At 34.6% G+C, this 14,634-nt stretch overlaps 1 long non-coding RNA gene across 1 annotated transcript in view; it reads left to right on the forward strand.

Moving 5' to 3' along the window:
• LOC145288233 (uncharacterized) overlaps positions 1–8,798 on the forward strand; it is a 500,017-nt gene extending 491,219 nt beyond the window's left edge. The window contains exons 4-5 of the long non-coding RNA XR_013869269.1: positions 6,493–6,587; positions 8,103–8,798. This is a non-coding gene — a long non-coding RNA (uncharacterized LOC145288233). The remainder of the gene's footprint in view (positions 1–6,492; positions 6,588–8,102) is intronic.
• Positions 8,799–14,634: the final 5,836 nt, after the last annotated feature.

The following is a 14,634-nucleotide window of genomic DNA, read 5'->3' on the forward strand; positions in this document are numbered from 1 at the left end:
AGCTACGGAATAACTGGAATTATTTAAATTATTAAATCATTTCTCTCTAATAGGTTCATAAGAGTAGTGGTTGATAGACAGAACTCAGAGGCCCTCAGTATTAATGCTGGAGTTCCTCAGGGGTATATCATGTGCCCAACTCTCTTTCTTGATCTACATCAAGGATCTCTCAAAACACTAACTTAAGTCATTCGTTGACATCTATGTTGATGACACGATGGCAACAGAGCAAAGGCTGTAAATGACAAAGTTCTCTCGGATTCTCTCTCCTCTGAACTTGAGCGCGTGGTACAGTGGGGGAAGCGGTGGCCGGTTACTTTTAATGCATCTAAAACCAAGTTCATATCTTTACATCATCAACGCTCTGATCCCCATCTGGCATCAATTGAAATGGGTGGCTTTCGTATAGTGGTAGCTGCATGTTTTGATATGTTTCTGGGCTTGACCTTTACTCCTGACCTGAAATGGAACATATCAGTTGCCAAGGTCGCTGTAAAAATGGTAGGATCCTTCTACCGCTCCAGAAGATATCTCACTGCTGATGCAATTCTTTGTCTATATAAAATCCAAGTACATCCAAGGATGGAATACTGCTGCCACATCTGAGCAGGAGCTGCTAAAAACAGCCTACGCTGTCTTGATAGAATACAAAAATAGATTCGTAGTTTAGTGGAGGATGCCTTTTTCTCTTCCCTGCAACCTTTCTCCCACAGAAGGAGAGACGGTGCGAGCCTTCTTTGTTTTATCGTTACTTTTATGGCAAGTGCTCGTCTGGGCTCAATCTCTGCCCCCCCTCGACAATTTTTCACGAAAAACACCCGTCTAGCTGACACCACTGCTAAAATTTCCCCGCTCGTTAACTGTTCCAAAACCTAAACGCAGATTCCATGAACAATGCTTCTTTCGTCGAAGTGCACGCCTGTGGAACTCTGTTCCGTTTGCCTGTTTCCCACCTGACTACAACCTGGATGTCTTCAGGTCCAACATAAAAAAATTCCTGGTGAACCGCCCCCTTAAGTCAGACAATTTATCAAATCTCCAATACTAACATTCTATACACACAATAACCCTTATCCCCTAGTGGCTTCCGGGCGTTGATAAGTGCTGACCACCTTGTAAAAAAAACATTATACACTTTTGATCGAAAAAATTTTATTTAGAAAATTTACTTCGTATTATGAATGGTATGGTCACTTCGTAATAATGCCGACATTTCAGCGTTTGTGCAATTGATTCAGTCACCCACATTTAACACGTCCTCCGCATAACATGGGTAAGTGTTTCTTAGTTATTTAATGTTACTTACGTGTTCATATCGATTATTATTTAGAATTAATGGACACTATATTAAATTCATATGAATAGTAAAACTAACAAGTAAAATTACTTCTCAACATCGCAAGATCTAGATTCATTATTGCATTCTTTTACGCAAATATTTGCAATGTTGTGCCGAGTGTTGAAATTTAATATGGTGTGACTACTATCACTACAACATATATCACTAAGAATAAAAGAAATAATTCAGAAAATATGGTGATGATTGATAATGTGAAATCATTGTGGAATATAGATATACTATGTGACAATGTAGTAGAATATGAACATCGAGACAACATTTTATTAGAAAACAGCAAAAATTGAACGCATGAAGTAAATCATGAACAGCAATAATTAATTAAGCATCTCTTAATATAAAAAGAGTGCGTATGAAACATCTTGATGGGATCAGAAATAATAATCTAAATGTAGAAGGTAAATCTAGGAAAGTCCCTGACAAGATCAACAAACGGTGGAATAAAGCATATACAATAGACAAAAAATAAAATGATTAGAAAGAGTTTTAGTAAATTAAAATATATTAAGCTGTGAGATATGAATAATTCGGATATTTATCGAATACTTGCTTGTAATCCGATGCAAGCCTAGATAATCAGCCTACATAATAATGTAACGGATGGTTGACAATAATGAAGTAATACATCTTAGCCCGACAATTAGTTTCAATAATACTGGCATTTTGACGTAAAACACGTAATTGTTTATAACATATAAAATATCATTTCCTACTCTATACAGTATGTTTTGTATTTAACTGACTTTAAACGATTCTCGTATTTACGCAGGTTATCTAGTCCTCAGCTCGGAATTGCGCATGGATACTACAAAAAGAATATTTTTATGTGCGAATACTATTTTTCCTTTGTGGTATTTCTTGTCATTTCTATCGCACAGACAAAATAATAAATTGTGTAATAATATTATAAGCGCCAATAATAGCATAAAAGTTAATAAATATAGTATACCAAATAGTATTAAATGTCCAATTGACAACAATACAATTAATTATAATATTTTAACCTCTAAAATACATTAATATTATAAACTGTATAATATCGGTATATTCTGAGTCACGAAGACTACACATTTATATTTGTCAGTCCTGGGTAAATATTTAACAAGAGAAACAAGACTATGGCGCCACACGGCGTGGAGATTGACGTCAAACAGATCTGGAAATGTCGAAAACATTAATCTTTCAGTTAATTCAGTATTTCTTAAGTGCCTCATATAAAATATGCACAATTTATATATATATATATATATATATATATATATATATATATATATATATATATATATATATACTAGCGAAAGTACCCGTCGTTGACTGGGTTCAAAAACAGCCTACAGAAAATGGACTCTGATTTATGAAAGTATGATTAGTTATGAACAGGAAGGGTTGTAAATTTAGGTTGCATTTGGGGGTATCAAAACCAAAACAAAATATGATGAAAGTAAAAATGAAATAGATAAACCCCACAATTTATTATACCATACCTGTTCACACTGAAACACTTATCATAATATTCTGTGGATCTATATTAAAAAAAACTTGTTAAACTTTGTGACATATTTCCATTCTATGGAGGTCAGGTGCGAACGATCACGCCATAATTTTATTATACCATATTTCTTCAAATCTAAACATAATTATCGAAGTATACTTACGCAGATAAATTTACTCAAATTCGAAGCTATCTCTTTACAACCCTTCCTTTTCATAACCTATTATACTTTCATAAATCAGAGTCCATTTTCTGTAGGCTGTTTTTGAACCCAGTCAACGACGGGTACTTTTGCTAGTTATATATATATACATGTTATATATATATATATATATATATATATATATATATATATAGAGAGAGAGAGAGAGAGACAGAGAGAGAGAGAGAGAGAGAGCGGATTAAAAGAAGGAGTGAGAAAAGAATATGAATAATATAATTAATGACGGAAAGCAAATGACGTTTGCTATCTCCTCATATTATTTTTACCTCTCTAGTATAGGGAATCACGGTTTTCCCTTTGCGAAAACTATTTAGTTTTCTTGGAAACGGTAATATATTTAATTATATATACTAAATATCATTATATTAAATGTTTCGTAAAATTTTTGAAGTGCGAGATAGTTTATGAGTCATCTTGCTAATACTAATGTAATTCTAATCACAGCTTGAAGCATTATATCTAGCAACACTGAATATGTCCAACATGGCCAAACACCTGCAAGCAGATAATAATATATTTGCATATAAATTAGTTGAACCAAAATAAACTAGTTTGTATAGCATATAAACTAATTGAACCCATATAAACTAGTTGATATAGCATATAAATTAATTGAACCCATATAAACTAGTTGATATAGCATATAAATTAGTTGAACCTATATAAACTCGTTGAACTAGTTGATGTAGTCTATAAAAAGTTAAACTCTTCCACATCATGCTTATTTTATCATTGAGAGAAAACAAAAAATTACAAACAACCCTAATCAAATATAAGTATATGAAAAAAAGCATCTGTTAAAAAAATTTCCTATGCAGCTAATCATATATTCCAAAGTTCTTGCAATCTCTTACACTGGTGTGGATAAAGGAATTATATTATGCTGTAAGATGTATGCTACATTAAGAACAAATAAGTATAGAAGCGTCAAAATCTTCGAAAATACGAAGAATGAAAATAAAATATAAATAAAAAATAAAACAGAATATTAACAGAATACACACGGAGTTGAGGATAACCGTGAATGTATTGCAAAGTATCTGTGAGTGGACCACATATAAACGTAAACAAAAAACAAAGATAAATAAAGAAAAAATATATTAAAACAGAAAGAATTTAAGGGAAGCGAAAACATTTTAAAGACAATTGCTGTATATACGCGGGCTTGCCAGGATGAAACGTATACGTCGAATATGGAACCATCTTGTTTTACGACATCTGCTATAACGTACATATATTACATATATTGTGAAAAATAAACAAACAAATAAACAGAAAAATACGACTTTATTAAAATAAGATATGCGTGCACCTATCTATTTAATATATATATATATATATATATATATATATATATATATATAGGTGAGTACATATTTAAACGTATATACACTTAATAACGCAGTATACACGTGGGTGCATGCGTGTGAATTAATATGTATGTGCATGTAAATATAAATGTATGCACAGTATATAAATATATACAATAATGTGCTATTTATATATGCATAAATATATGTATACTCGCTGTACCCTGCGTGGCTCAAATTGGCGCAATAGAAAAAGTTTCAAAATGAGAAAATACATGTTTATTATAGGTTAAATTTCCCAATTCGTATGGGTACACAATGTGTGTTGTCCTATTTTCTGAGCTTGTATAGCTATTTTCTGGTTTGGTGACTCTTGAACACGTAACATAAATTGTCCATGTGAAAAAGCAGTCAGTCTGTAGCTGTAAGCCTCCAAAGTGTAAAGATTATTCCCTGAGATTTGTTGATGGTTATCGCAAAGGACAATACAATTGGAAAGTGCAATTTCCTAAAGTGTAATGGTGTATCCGGTGGAAGCATAGGAATGCATGGAATGTAGATATATTCACCGGTGAACGGTCCTGTTAAGATTGGTGTTTGTATGATATTGTTTTGTTTTTTACTGAAAGCCGTGTACAATTGCCAAGCTTGTATTGGTTTATATTTCACAACGTGATAGTTAGTACGCCAATTTTAAGTTGTCGTACATGCAGTGTCATCCCTGGCAACTCTAGCTGTTGGGTAATTAACCACATTATCTGCTTCCACAACAGTGTCGATGGATGTGGCTACCCTACTCGAATTTTACGTTGAATAATAGCGTTAAGTTCATGGGCGTATTTGCATTGAGCTGCAAGTATAGCCGTTCACTCAGTCAAGTGGAATTCGTATAATTAATTTAAATATCTGGAAACACATTTTAAACCAACTCTTCTTTTGATGTAATAAAATTACAAAAGGTGAAAGTCAAAGAATTTCGCCCTTAACTCGGATCAGCCGGCACTTTTCTGTACGCAATTGCGCACAAGTGATATAAAAATTTCTATGTTGGTCAAGCAGTCTGCAACTGGACATACATATTTTGAGTTACGTTTAATATCTTCACATGGAACCGAACAGTAGAGTATTTGACGCAAGCATTTATTTCATCTGCTGGTGTTTATTGAGTTACATGTAACTTTTTTGTAAAATCTGCCATTGTGCATTCATCCCAAACAATAGGTTTGCATTTCTGTAATATTTTTCCCCATACTGGATGTTTTGGAAATGTTGAACATGAAATGTTTGTAAAAATTGAATGTTTAATATTGGTTTCAAAGTAGAAACAGTAGTTCTACTTAGTAGTAAGGTCGCAGGTATTTCGCATACAGCAAGGGCTAAGGTTATGTCATTTTGTTACCGAATGGCTACCAAAATCAATGTAATTGGAAAAGTTTCACCAGTTACTCCTGGTGCTGTTCAAGATAGCAGTAATTTCCAAATTACTTATATTCTCACAATAAATTAATTAGGTGATTAAAATAGGATTTATCCATGTTTTGACAATGCCTTATTCACTGTAATTAATTTAGGAGACGGACATAGGATGAGGGATTGAGATTGACGGATAGAGAGAAAGATATATAGAAAGACAAGAGAAAGTGTGAGGGGAAATAGAGAAATGGAAGAAGATATAGGTAATGGATCGAGAGAGAGAGTTAGAAAAAAAGAGCGAGCGAGATAGAGGAAAAAAGAGAAGGAGAGAGATAGAGGGAAGAGAAATATAGACTGAGAGAGGGGGAGAGATGGATGGAAAGAGATATTAAAAGAGGAAGAGAGAGGGGGAGAGAAACCTACACTTCACCGCTTTCTTTCTCGATCAGTAGAGAAGAAATCATTCGAGACTGAGGCAATTTTTATTTGTGCTACTCTCCAGAGTACCCTTATTTTTCGGGAGCTAGATTTTCCACACATGAGACTATGACCAGGTTATCTGTACTTTCACCTAACAATTTTATGACCAAAAAGATATTGTAAAACTTGAATTTAACGTGAAAATAATATTTTAAAAAATAATACGGTAACGTTAGTGCATAAGCGCCATTTTATTTTAAATGTTTATTTTCCATAGGAATGTTTTAATAAATTCACACACCGACGCATGACATCAACAGCCGGATAAAACCAAGCGTTGCCGATGAAATAATAACAACGCTATGTGAATAAGTGAGTAAAATTTTAAATCTAGAAACATAAACAGAAAAAAACATAAAAGAAACAAAAAAAAAAAACTACCGTTTTAATTGCATTTCTTATTAAATGTTTGTAGAAAATGTCATTTTTTTCCAAATAACATTTAAGCGATTTTGGCAATAAATAATTTTCTCGACTTGCCCTAACGTATTTTTAGTTATGCTTTATTTTTTTTTAAATTTTACAATTTCTGTTTTACTCTTTTAACGATTGTTAACACAAGTTTGTTTTATACGCACGTGTAGACAGAATCGTTATTTTTCGTCATTTCAAAATAGTCGACCGAAAAGAAACGATGTGTTTTATATAGTAATATTTTTTACTTTTTAATATTTTAAAACACACTGGAATTATATACCTTCACTTTTGCACAAAATTACAAGTATTAATTAATGGTATACTTACCGGTAAGGCCCGCCACTGAATATGAAAGCAGATTCAATTTAAACCGGATGTATTTCCGGTAATCGGCTCGGCTGAATTCGGAACGGAAAGTGACGGTGTCGAGAAAAGTTTTTTTTTTCATTTAATGGTATTTATTTTTTTAATATTTAAAAATACTGTTAGGTTAAATGTAACAATTTCTGTTTTACTATTTTAACGATTGTTAAAAAAACGTTTGTTTTATACGCACGTGTAGTCAGAATCGTTATTTTTCGTCATTTCAAAATGATCGAGCGAAAAGAAACGATATCGAAACAGAAAATGGACTCTGATTTATGAAAGTATGATAGGTTATTTTTAATATGGTAATATTTTTTACTTTTTTAAAATTTAAAAACACACTTAGGTTTTTCAGCAAAATGGTAGGGAGCCTCATCTACTTGATGGCCGCAACAAGGCGTTACATGTGTTACACTGTAACAAAGCTATCTCAAACTTATCGAAACTGACAATTAAAGATCTTAATCATGCAAAACAAATCCTTCGTTACCTAAAAGGAACCAGGGAACAATCTTTAAGATTTTAAAACATCTACATATCCTCTAAATTTAGAAGGCTTTTCGGATTCAGATTGAGCTAACTCTGACTATAGAAAGAGTATAGCGGGGTATTGTTTTAGACTGTCAAAGACTGGACACATGAACTCTTGGAAAACTAAAAAGCAACAAACTCTTGCCCTTTCTACATGTAAAGCAGAATATGTGGCTCTTACTCATTCCGCGCAGGAGGCAATTTTTCTGAACACCCTTCTAAAATCTATTTTAAAACCAGATTTAAGTAAAAAAAAAGCCTATAGTAATTCATTGTGATAATCAGAGCAGTATCTTATTAGCAAATAATTCTGATTCATCAAAGGGCGACACATATTGATATCAGATATCATTTTATAAGGGATGAAATAAGGAAAAAAATCCATTACTCTTACTTATGTGACGTCTGAAAATAATATCGCCGACATTTTCACTAAACCTATAAAAAGAATAAAATTAAGACATTTTATAACCGAACTTTTTGGAATATAATTATGAATAAATCTCTTTTCAGAAACCCAAAAGGAGAAGCATGAACAGTCAAAAAAAAAAAAAAAAAAAAAAAAAAACATGTGTAAATTGTCCCGGGCACGACGTTAAACTGCGACCATTTCTACTTTACTAATCAAATTAACCAACTAATACCTAACATAATGTTTCCAGTTTTGTATTTTAAATAAAACCCTTTTGTAAACTTCCTATTTGTCAAATAGTTCTTTTTGTATCTTTTTTTTTGGGGGGGGACATTTGTTAAAACACAACAAAAATGTATATTTGTGAATTTTTGTGCATATGTACTTATAAAGTATTCTATTTGTATGTTTATACATATATATTTGAAAAGTATTTATTTGTATATGTATAAAAAGAAAATGGCTTCTTTTTGCACACACTATACCAATATATTAAAAATTCTTTGTGACCGATGAGAATAAAGAAAAATTCCCATAAAACCAGAAGAAGAAGAAAAAAAAAACAATTATTTTATTGGTTTATTTTTTTGTTCATTTATTTTTATTTATTTTTATATTTTTCTTTCCTTTTCTCAAGTGAAACCAAAATTGAATCCGAAAGTATTTTTCCATTATAACAAAAAAGGGGGTGTGTTAAATGTTTTTGACTCCTAATGAGGGTAGTTATTTATTTGCCGCCCACCTCGGCAAAATTTGGCACAAGACCGGAAAGTGGAGATCGAGCAGGCTCCCCTAAAGGAGGGGCACTCCTGCAATTTTAAAAATTGCCTGAGTAACCCCGTCGGCATTCCCCGGTAGGGGCGCCTCAGGCAGTAAGCAATGAAGTTACTCCACCGGAAAGCCCAGTGGCAAGGCCTTGGAGGGTGGACCTCCTAGGTATTAACCAGGCGGCGTACCTAAGTTTGACCGGTGCTGGGCCGGTTCCCGACCCATCACCTGTTGGGCTGAGTGTCAAGTGACGAATCCTTAACAAGTACTACTACCCTGTCTCCCTGCAGCCGAAGCCGCTAGGAGACCTTCTCCATCAGACGAGTGATAGGGGTAGTTATTTATCTGCCGCCCACCTCGGCAAAATTAGGCACAAGGCCGGAAAGTGGGGATCCAGCAAGCTCCTCTAAAGAGGGACACTCCTGCAATTTTTAAAAATTGCCTGAGTAACCCCGTCAGTATTCCCCGGTAGGGGTCCCTCAGGCGGTAAGCACTGAACTTACTCCACCGGAAAGCCCAGTGGCAAGAGCTGGGAGGGTGGACATCCTAGGTATTACCCCAGGCGTACCTCAGTCCAACAGGTGCTGGCCCGGTTCCCGGCCCCTCACCTGTTGGGCTGAGTGTCAAGAACGGATCCTTGACGAGTACTACCCTGCCTCGCTGCAGCCGAAGCCGCTAGGAGACCTTCCCCATCAGACGAACTAATAGGGGTATATATTTAAATGCTGCCCACATCAGCATTATGTGGCACAAGGCCGGAAAGTGGGAACCCCGCAGGCTCCCCCAAAGGGAGGGCTCTCCTGCAATTTTAAAAATTGCCTAAGTAACCCCGTCGGCATTCCCGGTCGGGGCGCCTCAGGCAGCAAGCAATAAACTTGCCCCACCGGAAAGCCCGGTGTCAAGGCCTGGGAGGGTGGACCTCCTAGGTATTACCCAGGCGGTGTACCTCAGTCCAACAGGTGCTAGGCCGGTTCCCGGCCCCTCACCTGTTGGGCTGAGTGTCAAGTGACGAATCCTTGACTTGTACTACCCTGTCTCCCTGCAGCCGAAGCCGCTAGGAGACATCCCATCACAACAGAGTTCTAATGAGGGTAGATATTTATTTGCTGCCCACATCAGCAAAATGTGGCACAAGGCCGGAAAGTGGGAACCCCGCAGGCTCTCCTAAAGAAGGGGCACTCCTGCAATTTTAAAAATTGCCTGAGTAACCCCGTCGGCATTCCCCGGTCGGGGCGCCTCAGGCAGCAAGCAATAAACTTGCCCCACCGGAAAGCCCGGTGGCAAGGCCTGGGAGGGTGGACCTCCTAGGTATTACCCAGGCGGTGTACCTCAGTCCAACAGGTGCTGGGCCGGTTCCCGGCCCCTCACCTGTTGGACTGAGTGTCAAGTGACGAATCCTTGACTTGTACTACCCTGTCTCCCTGCAGCCGAAGCCGCTAGGAGACATCCCATCACAACAGAGTTCTAATGAGGGTATGAGACGAATGGAGTCGCCACTCATTTTTATAACCAACGGCTGTGCTAAAACAACCAATTAAAACGTTTCAAAATTATTATAAAAATCGTCGAATTTTGGACGTAATCAGTTTGCCGTTTACTACATCACGGACCACATTTAATTCTTGGCCGCCATCTTGGTTACTGATCTGAACTATGCCGCCATCTTGGTTACTGATCTGAACTACGCCGCCATCTTTGTTTAATACAATGTCTCAAAACTTAACAATATATATGAAATATCATGTATACATATATATATACATATATATATACATATATATATATATATATATTTATTTATATACATGTTGGTAATTATGTAATAATGTTTATTGTGGCATCGTATTTGCAAGGTTCGCTGAATAAAATTAATTAATTTATCTATCGTGCTCTTTTCTGTGTCGTCCTATGTATTGTTTCTTTGCCGTCTAGCAAAAATCAATATAATAATTGAAACATATTCAGACAAGTACAAATAATTATTCTATCCATTGAAAAAGGTCCGCTATGAAGAATTTTTAAATGTTTGTTAAATGAAATTAGCGTTCGTATAAAATAAAATAATGAAGTTTTGTTTTGAACCAGAATTAGCAATTAATTTGAAAATCAATGAATGCAATCATACAATTATTGCACTATTGGAGTGTAAGAGCACCTGCTTCGGTTAAAAAAAAAACGAGTAGAGTAGAATGGGGAGGTAAATGTGTTACTTAGGTGAAATTATCGCTAAGTTTATTATTAGAGAATATTAGAAAACTGACTAATAACCATTCTATTGGTGAAGTGCATATACCTTGACCTCTTAAGTGCATCGTCACACGTGTTTTGTTATTTATTCTTTTTAGTAAAATATAAATCATAGTACTTGAAGGATTAATCACACGAAAAATATACTAAATGTGTCTTGAGAAAAACGTAAGAAATTGTATGTATTTACGTGTATTTATTTCCTTGACCAATAAAAAATATTAATGAGGATGTAATGTAATGTGATACTTGAAGACATAAATTGACACATGGGCAAAATTATGAGTTTTTTTCGTCAACGTCAAGAAACACGCTATCTATCAAGTCCGAGTTGTAGTCGGCACGGTACTTGATTTTAAACCTGGTCGATTTATGCTATACTATGTAATATAGCAGCTAACTGCTGTCTAATATTTTTGTAACGAATATATAATTTTTGGTTGCACTTTTGTCAAATTCGTGCGAAATCAAGTCCACGCTGTTAGCTCAAAATGGGAGCAGACGGGCGAATAGCATTAAGAACTTAGCTTTATTTACAATTCGATAAATCGGAGTGAAGTGACGAGCTATAATATGAAAGCGATGCATATCAACTCGTCTACAGTGCAGCCAAGTTCACTCACGCAGTGATGAGCAAAAAGGAACAATGCCGGTCATAGTTTTCATCTTTTGTTAAGGCACTTGATGAACATATGGAGAAGGTGTTGTTTCAGTCTAGGGACATGAAAAACTATTAAAAAATTAAGATTTTGCATAAATATAATTTAACGAATCGGTCTACATAATAAATTCGTAATACCTATCAACTCGCGGATTGCGCTACGCAACTAATTGATTAGTGATAAAGAAAACTATAGTTGCATAGTTGTCCCGAAGGATTATTTGCTGAAGAGAAAATCTGAATAAGATATTTCAAGAAAAAGAACATATAACGGTGAGAAGGCATAAATAAAAGAAATACATTAAGGTAAAAAAGAAAACTAGGTTAAATACAAGTCGAATGACGGGAAGGCACGAGAAATTCTGTGACTACTGTCTCCAAATGATTAAAAATACAGGAGGGCTTGTTAATTAACTAGCCGTAAATGAAAGAAATAACAAGTTCCTACTAGAGAAAAATATTATTAAAGTAAGCAAACAGAATTAAGTAAAATGAATAGAAAAATAAAATATAACATACTAATTTGGGGCGAAAGGAAAGACGCGTGCAAGACGTCATGTAGTTGTTTGTAGGAATAGGAAAAAGATAAAAAGTGTCACTCAAAGAACCAAAATCTCGCCCGTTGCCAAGAAATAGGAAGAAAAAAATTGCAGAAATACAGTATAACTTAGGTAAGGAACTTTTTATTAATTAATAAGAAGTAAGGAATAAAAATTATAGATAAAATAAATAACGTCAAAGTCCCTGAAAAAAAAGGTGACGTTGCGAAACTTAACACGACCGACGTTGTCCGGGAAAAGATTTAATCCACAATAAAGTTTAAATAATTTAACTTATTATTTCGACCGTGGAATATTTCAGTTTATCCACACTGGTGCAAACACGGAAAATTACCGCTAATATATATATATATATATATATATATATATATATATATATATATATATATATATATATATAGAGAGAGAGAGAGAGAGAGAGAGAGAGAGTGTGTGAGAGAGAGAGGAGAAATAGATCATTATAAATATGAATTTACTAGATGTTAATTCACTACCTCAACAGTGTAAACGATGGTTGTACTCAATAACAAATAGAGACGTATCATAGCAAATATTTTTGATTGTTACTACAAGAAATTAGTTGCATATAGGCATACGTGTGTCAGCATCGACTTCATGTAAGTCAGAATTCTTCACAAAAATTATACTAAGAGTAACAGACTGATTGAATTTTCTCATCTCGTTTGGACTGGAGAAAAGAGGCAATAATTATTTGAAGAAAACACCGCATACACAGGCGAAAGCAAAGTTTGTACTGTATATAAACACGCAATCTCATACCCCATACATATAAATTCGTACACTTAAACTATATCCGATGGTGAGGCCCCGGCTTGCAGGCCTTGGGGGTGGGGAGCTACCCTTTAATTGTCATTGCTCCCAGGTCCACTCTGATCCGGAGTGGTAGCACCTGTTATGCCCCAACTATTGGTTAAATAGAATACGACTTCAAAAACAAATATACTATATTAAAAAATCGTTCTTCAAAATAACCAGATTCGGCATTAAATACCCTGAAAAGGGTTGATATGCCGTAAAACAAAACAACCAACCAACTCATACATATATATACGTATGTATGTGTGTGTGTGTGTGTGTGTGTGTGTTGGTATAATTCGAACACATCCGTGCATATATATATATATATATATATATATATATATATATATATATATATATATAGTCAAACAGTCACACACATGAACTCACGTCTATATTCCGTGGTGGATATATATTCACTACATGTCTTCAAGTGTTGTTTATCATACTAGATATTAAAGTCAGTCTGTCTCGTTTAGTTACTTTAGACTCTTATGAAGAAACCCAAGTTTACTTGCATATGTGACATTTGATGGTCGAAAATTACAATAGATCTGAATTAGATCATTTTATTACGTGAACAAGCATGCGATTTTTTCCTGATTAAAACATCGCTTTTAGGGATTAGTAATCATATTTAATAATAATATTGTTTTGTGAAGGTACCAATTGCATGTCGTATGGTAGTATACAAAAATGCTTTGTCTAAATCAGTTTTTGGTAGGGCCGGTTTTTGATATGAACCAAGGTCTAGGTTAAAGAATTTTCCTGTGTGAGAAACTTATGATGGAGATTTACTTAATCAATATGCATAAGTGAGTCTACCAAGTAAGCCAATCAGTTTTCAAGTTTTACATTGTTAAAGTCAATTGACTGAATGAAAACCTAGATATCGCCAAGCTCCTACGTTACAATTGTGTGTGTGCAGAGCGAGTTTTAGGAGATTGGATTGAGTTGACTTTGAGCACCCCTGTACTTCCGCTATACTTCTCATGCTCACAGACCGAAACCAAAGAAGAAAAATGAAAAGAGAAAAGCAGAGACATTCGGCCATCGCAAAAAGGTTTTCTTTTTCTGAGCGAACTATTCACGCACACACCGTTGTTAAAGAAAAAAGCAAAATCGCATATTTTTTCATATCTGTAAAATAGCGCATATCCTAATTAGAAATTTATTTAATAATTTGTCTTAAAAAAAGAAATTACGACTGTAGTCATTTTATTCGTAGACTACGAAATACGTTACTCAAATAACACACGCTTGCAATCTATTTAAGTTGATTTATTTCAGAAGACAGCAAGCAGGAAAATAGATGGCAATCTTACGCCGGGCTGGATTGTGATCCGGGATATTCATATTTCACTGGAGACTTTCAGTTGTTCCCTTTTTATTTTTTCCTTTAATATTATCATTTTTATTTAGTTTTTTTCTACACATCACTGCGGAAGCAAGGAATAAGAGGAATCGCACATCAACCCCGTCATAGTATAGGCTATACTAACCATATATATATATATATATATATATATATATATATATATATATATATATATATATATATATATATATAATTATGCA

Source organism: Euprymna scolopes, chromosome 11 (genome assembly GCF_053919585.1).
Source record: "Euprymna scolopes isolate OS-2025 chromosome 11, ASM5391958v1, whole genome shotgun sequence".
Lineage (NCBI taxonomy): Eukaryota > Metazoa > Mollusca > Cephalopoda > Sepiida > Sepiolidae > Euprymna > Euprymna scolopes.